Below are 6,837 nucleotides of genomic sequence, written 5' to 3' on the forward strand. Positions count from 1 at the left end.
TAGCCAAATTGAGCCTGCTTCTTCCCAGGAATTCTGGTGTCCTGGGGGAGCATCCCTGAAAGGATTTTTTTCATCACACCCTTGCTGAGGGGTCCAAGCCATGACTCCTCAGCTGGGCCTGGCCTAGGGCAGGGTGGGTAAGTCTGGAGGGAGGTCCTGGGCTGTCTGGCCCCCACCCTGCCTCAGAACGGAGGATTCTGGGATCAGAGGCAGGGGCAGGGCTCAGCCTGCCGGACCCTCTGGGGAGCTGGCAGGCCCTGAGCCTCTGTGGAGCACTCGTCCCAAGGCTGTATATACACAGGGCCGGGAATGTTTATTTTTCCTTATTGACTTTCTCCAAATAAACCCCTGGCCAGCAGAAAGGGGCTCCCAGCAGCAGCTGTTTACCCAGTGTTTGTGATAAAGAGGCTTCTCCATAGCAACAGGTGGCAATGTGCAGCTCTCAGAACACGGCAGGGCCTTGCAATGGGGCTGTGTTTACTCAAAGGGGAAGAGAAAGGGGAGGAGGGAGGAAGGGAGGATGGGAGGCAGGCAGGAAGTAAGGCAGGAAGGAAGGGAAACCAGGAGACTGAAGGCTGGGAAGTGAACCAAGGGGACACCCAGGAGGAAGCCCCAGGAGGAGTGCGGTTTCTGTCCTCAGCAAGGCTTCCGCTGTGAGTTCCTGGTGGGCCCGGAGAAGGGAATTCCATCCAGTGACGTGCAGGGAAGCATGTGCCTGGCGGGTGTGGGGCAGCTTCGAGCACCATACCCAGGAGACACCCAACACGGGCTTGTGTGAGCTGGTCAGTGTGAGCGTCAGTAATTGTGTATTTAAGTTACCGTGTGTGTGTGTGTGTGTGTGTGTGTGTGTGTGTGTACACGTGTCCTTTCATAGTGGGAGGGGAGGGCAGACTTGTTTCCTAAGGCTGCCACGTTACCACGGAGTTGGTGGCTTAGAACAACGGGAACTGATTCAGAGTTCAGGAGACCAGAGGCCCGAGATCAAGGGTGAGGTGAGCTTGGTTCTGTGTGGAGGTTCAGAGGGAGTGTCTGCTGCATGCTGCTCTCCCTGCTTCTCGGAACGGCCAGCCGCCCCTCGTGTTCCTTGGCTGCAGGGCATCACTCCGGGCTCCGGTCCCACTTCCACGGGGTGTTCTCCCCGCGTGTCTCTGTGTCTAAGATTGCGCTCCCATCTTCTCATAAGGACACCAAACATTCGATTAAGGGCACCCCCCGATCCGATGTGACCTTATCTCGACCAATCTGCAAAGACCCTATTTTCAAATAAAATGATATTCACAGGCACGAGGGGTTTGGACTTGAACACATCTTTTGGGGGACACAACTGTAGGACAGGGGTGGTTTTCAGTAAAGCTTTGGTGATAAACCCACATGCGACTCTTTGAAAGCAGGCAGTTCCCTCATGCACTCTCCATCCCTCCCCTGCACAAGGTGGTGGGGTGTCTGGGGAAGGCGGGAAGGAAGCTGCCTTACCTGGGTGAAGACCTCAGACGGTGGCCAGAGCAGGAGACGGGAGGCATCAGTGTGGTGCTGGGTCCACCCCATCCCAGTTGTGTGACTTTGCACAAGTTGCTTCTTCCCCCAGTGCCTCCGTTTCCTCGTTTGTCCAACAGCACCCACCCCACAGGGCTGGGAGAATCAGAAGGCTATTGGCACAATGCCTGACACGCAGCAGGCATGACTCAAAGTCAGGCCATCACTCTTATTTTCACAAGAGGCCTTGACTTTTCCATGAGAAGCACATGGAAACCGGCTTGGGACGTCAGCTCCACTGGATGGCATCTCCTCCTGCAGACAGTAGCCTTTGCTCCAAAGCTGGCACAGTGACCCCGGCACCCGGGGGGATGTGATTGAATGTGGGCACACCTGATGGAGTCGGTCCCAGAGACCCGGTGTGTGGTGGGGGGTGGGGAGAGGGTATCAGCAGGGATCTTCCAGGGAGACACCATACACCAGGGCACGCAGACACACATCTGCACCCCTCTGCTCCCTAAGCATCTGTGCAAAGAAGGCCCAGGCCAGTACAACCACCTGCCCTGTGGTGTGCAGGGAGTCAGTGACCAGGCTGAAAGCCTGCACACACACACACACACACACATGCACGCACACTCCCCTCATGGAGACATGTGTGTGCCTCTGAGACACACACACAATTCACAGGCATACACACCCCTCACAGACACACACACGCATGTACATGTGTGCACGCGCGCACACACACACCCCTCACAGCCTTCCTCCCACAGACAGGCTCAGCCACAGGAAACCCATCTCCAGTCCCATAGGTTCGGCAAGTCCACACAGCCCATGAAATCCGCAACTATTTGTCCACACACACACATTTCTTGAACAACTACCATGCTCCAGACACTGTCCTAGTCCCTGGAGAGGTGGCAGGAGACAAAACCTGGAGAGTCCACGCTAGACAGTAAGAAAAATGAATACGGAACTTACTTCATGTATAAGAAGGAATTTAGTGCTGTGGACAGACCTGAAGGCAGGGCAGGAGGGGGAGAGGGGGACAACCTTAAGCGGGTTCTCTGTGCCCTCCCGGGGCGCCCTTGGTCCCCAGTGCCAGGGCGTATGGAGAGCCCCACGGGCCCCCCAGGGACGGTCAGACATGTGTAGGGGCTCCGGCATTCCCCCCCTCGAGGGTGGGCCGCGCTCCCCGAGCTCTGCTGCTCTCTAACTGCAGCGTGTCATCCTCCTGTTACTATTCTGATCCTCATTACAGGGACCTGTCCTCACGCTCAAGCACAACAACCACGCAGCCTGTTACACAGCTCCACGGGGAGACAGGGCATTTTTCTGGCGCTGCGGGGAGAACAGTCAGAGCAGCCCGGGGAGGAAGAGTTGATGCCTTCTGGAGTTTCTCGCGGGGGGTGCAGTCCCTTCTGGATGTCAACTCTTTCTCTCTTCTGTCCTCCCAGCTCCTATTATCATCCTTACGGTCGAGCGTGCAGCTAATTGTTTACTGCAAGCTGCTGCCCGCCACTAGCTGAGCCAGGAGGACCTCAGGTTCCGGCCGGCCCTTCGCTCCCTTTATCTTTGTAACTGGGCACACGCGGCAGTGCTGGGCACAAAGTTGGTGCCCCATAGATGCAAGACAGGAGAGGAACCAAAATAAATGCGGGATTTGATTGGAGGAGAAGCATAGCCTGTTGCCTTAGGCCCCCGGGGTGAGGCAACAGGGCACAGGAAGGATGAGAGGCAAGGGGCTTCCCCCTTCCAGCCTCCAAGGAGCTGCGCTCTACCAGAATCATAGTCCTTGAACTTCTGTGTCAGTGATTCCTTCGTGCTGAATGTGACCCCCTCCTTCCAGAGTTCTCGTTTACAACACAAGCATCCTCCCTGGGAAAATTAATGTATTTCATGACCAGACTGTGATGTTGAATGACCTTGGGCAGGTCCTTCAACTTCTCTGGGCTTCAGTGTGCTGTTCTGTAAAATGGGGCTATTTCTCATGCTTCTCTCAAGGTTGTCATACTGATTAAACAAGTGACTCTAGAAAGCACTCATCAACGTGCCTGACACACAGTGACTGCTTGGTGACTGGGTGAGCATGGGAATCTGGGGTATCGCTCCGACAGGACACATCACTGGGGTGGGGGTGGGGGCGGAAGGAGAATTTTGCTGGATGGATCATTCTCCTGAGGGCTGGCCAGCCTTGGTATTGCCCAAGAGACTGGGGCAAGAGAGGGGACCTGAGGGACTCAGAATCTCAGGCAGCTGGGTGGGCTTGGGCCCTTGGGAGCAGAGCCCTGGGGAGGCAAGGGACAGGGCTGCCTGGGAGAGAGAAGCGGGAAGGTGAAGGACAGGGGACCAGCAGGTTGACTCCCAGCCCAAAGTGATGAGCACAGGGGAGACAGCTAGAGAACAGAGCCCTCAGAAAGTTTCCAGCACATTCCTGCTAAAATTAGCCTTGTCTTGCATACGCAACTCTATATTTAAACCCGTGGCCTGCCAGAGCCGCTGTGCCGCTGGCACACGCCAGCGGGCTTGGGGCCCAGCACAGAAGCAGGGGTGCAGGCGGCAGCCCTGGGCATGGCCGAGGCATCCAGGGCAAGGCCATCACCCGCCCCGCCTGCTGGTGCAGAGTTGCAGGGGGACATGAGCATGCGGTGCACGTGTGTTCCTCCCAAGCAGTGTGCCAGGCCTCCAGCCTCTTGTCCTGGCCTCAGGGGACAGGCTGCAGCAGGACAGACAGACATAAATAGTCCCAGATGCCGGCACATGCAGAAGGGATGGAGACAGGCATGTGGGCAGAATGACTGAGGGAGGGGCGTCAGCTTGACATCCAGGCGGCCCGTCCAAGGGACCAGAGGGCAGGCTCACAATGGGAGCTTGGCCCCCTCTGACCACCGAGCCCCTGACTCTGAGGATGAGGAGAACCCACCTGTCCCCTCCTTTCCTCGCAGCCGCCCAGCTTTCTCCAGGGAGAGCGCTGGCTGATAAGAATCCGTTTTTACCTGAGGCCTGGAACATTAACTTTGACACTGAAAAGGGGATATTTTATTACCCAGGAATATTTCTGCATCTCTTCAGAGATCTTCTCGCTCAACCCCCACCCTCAGCAGCAAGCCTCTTTAGACAATTACAGCTGACTCTCCAGTTAGACCTCCCGATGGGGCCGCTCCGGGCCCCACAGGGCTAAGCGTCATACGGGTAAGTGTCTCCCTTATCTTGTGAGGCTGACCCCTCACCCTTGCCCTACTGTTGTGTGTGGATGTCTGTGTGTGTGTGTGCATGTGCGTGTGTGTGCACAGGCCTGGGGCAGGAGTGGGTGACCCTGATGCTCTCTCACCAGGCGTTCCTGCAGCCACCGTCTTCCCAGATTGCGGACCTCCAAGGGGCCCGCCTCTGGGAGCATTCAGTCCCCTCTTAGGCTACAGATGGGACAACTGAGTCTGTGAGAATGCCCAGGGTCACCTAGGGAGCTCACAGCTGACTTGGGCCTGAACCTGGGTTCTACACCTTTACATGCATCCTTTGTCTTCTGTTGAGCCAAGTCCCTGTCATCCTTAGTGCATGCCCGGCCCAGATGTCACTTCCTCTCTGAGATCTGGCTCTGACTTTCCAGGCAGGGTGACCAATGGACCAATTTTCCTGTGACTGTCCTGGCTGCAGCACAGAATGTTCCACAACCAAGCCAGGATGGTTGGTCACCCTATTTCCAGGTCAAAATGATTCCACCTCTTTCTGTGCTCCCAGAATATCCAAGGATAACAGATAATATTTATTGACCCACTCTCCCATTGTCCTAAGCACTCAACAGGGATTCCCTGGTTTTACCCTCATAATAACAGTAAAGTAAATACGATTATCCCCATTTGGCGGATGAAAAGAAGAAGGCAGAGAGAGGCGAAAAGGCAAGCCCAGCTGAGAGGGGCAGAGCCAGGATTGAACCATTCAGACTCTAGCTCCAGAGGCAGGGCTCTTAGCCACTGGGTTATCAGGCCCTCTCTTGGAGGGTTCCTCTTGTGGTTGGTATACAAGGCTGTCACCTTGGGACTTCCCTGGTGGTCCAGTGGTTAAGAATCTGCCTTGTAATGCTGGGGATGTGAGTTCGATCCCTGGTTGGGGAACTAAGATCCTAGATGCTTCAGAGCAACTAAGCCCACAGGCCACAATGAAAGATCCCACAACGAAGATCCTGTGCGCTGCAACTAAGACCCAACAGCTAACCCTAACACAGCCAAATGAATAAAGAACTTTTTATTTTTTTAAAAAAGAGACTGTCTCCTTGCTCAACCAAACTCTCCGCAGAACAAAACCGAAGTCTCCTTAACCCTGCATGGTGCTGGGCACATGATAGGCAACCAAGCAAAACTGCGCTGACTGAATCCATGCCTGGCCTGCCCTCCCTCCGTTAGCGCGAATTCCTTCCTTTGACCCACACCCTGGGCCTCTGGCCTTCCCAGCCATCTTCCCTGCTCCTATTTGGTGTCTTTCTGGTTCCCCAGCCCTCTATCCCAGAGTGCTGAGAGAAACTACTTTCTCATGAGCCAGCGAAGGCCGGAAGAAACCCGTGCACGCGTTCTGAGCGGTTCCAGACTCGGCCTTTGGCCCGGGGCCACCACAGACCCACCTCTGCATGTGGCCCCAGGACGGGAGCGCTCAGACTCCGGAAGCTGGACCCTGCTGGTGGCCTCTGGCTTCTGGGGCCTCCGCACCAGCCACCCCGCTCCTGAGCAGCTGTAATCCCCCACCGAGGGGTACGGGTGGTACAACTCTTGCGGTTTACTGTTTCCAGAAACCCTTAGTGAAATTACAGCTTTAATTAAATACAGCTGGCTGTACGTTATACTCCATATAATTATCGTGTTATTATTATTATCACTTAGACAAAAGTTCAAACAAAGTTTATTGTAAATACTGTTTGACAGAAACAACTGAAGGAACTGAGGGCTATTGGCTCGCCTGAGTGACAGGGGGCGTGGCTGTGGCTGCTCGTCCGCAAAGGGGCGAGGAGCCCTTTGGGGCAGGCAGTGTGGTGAAGGCAACCAGGAAGGGAGAGCCCTGGGCTGGGCTCAGGCTAAGGAGCCATGGGACCTTGGGCAAGTCCCTGCCCCATCTCTAGGCCTCGGTTCCCTTCTCTGGAATAGGGGAGTTTCATTTATCCTATGACTGTTGCTTGAGACCTACTATGTGTCAGGCACTGTTCCAAGCCCTGGAGCTCAGGGGTCAACCAAGCAAACAAAATTCCTACCCTCAGGGAGCTTACATTCTAGTGGAAAGAAGAGAGACAGAGCATGAATGCATAAATAAACGTGCAGTCTAATAGTAGGTAGCGGGACTTCCCTGGTGGTCCCAGTGGTTAAGAATCCTCCTTCCAAT

General features: G+C 55.3%; 1 long non-coding RNA gene across 2 annotated transcripts; it reads left to right on the forward strand.

Moving 5' to 3' along the window:
* On the forward strand, positions 489–6,301 carry LOC108633551. Of its 2 annotated transcripts, none has more exons than XR_001917137.1 (4): positions 489–653; positions 3,478–3,556; positions 4,524–4,665; positions 5,964–6,301. It is a non-coding gene; the product is annotated as an uncharacterized LOC108633551 (long non-coding RNA). The 2 variants fall into 2 exon arrangements; XR_001917136.1 differs by lacking the exon at positions 5,964–6,301 and adding an exon at positions 4,808–5,529 and having other exon boundaries at positions 490–653.

This window comes from Capra hircus, chromosome 23 (genome assembly GCF_001704415.2).
Source record: "Capra hircus breed San Clemente chromosome 23, ASM170441v1, whole genome shotgun sequence".
Taxonomy (NCBI): Eukaryota; Metazoa; Chordata; class Mammalia; order Artiodactyla; family Bovidae; genus Capra; species Capra hircus.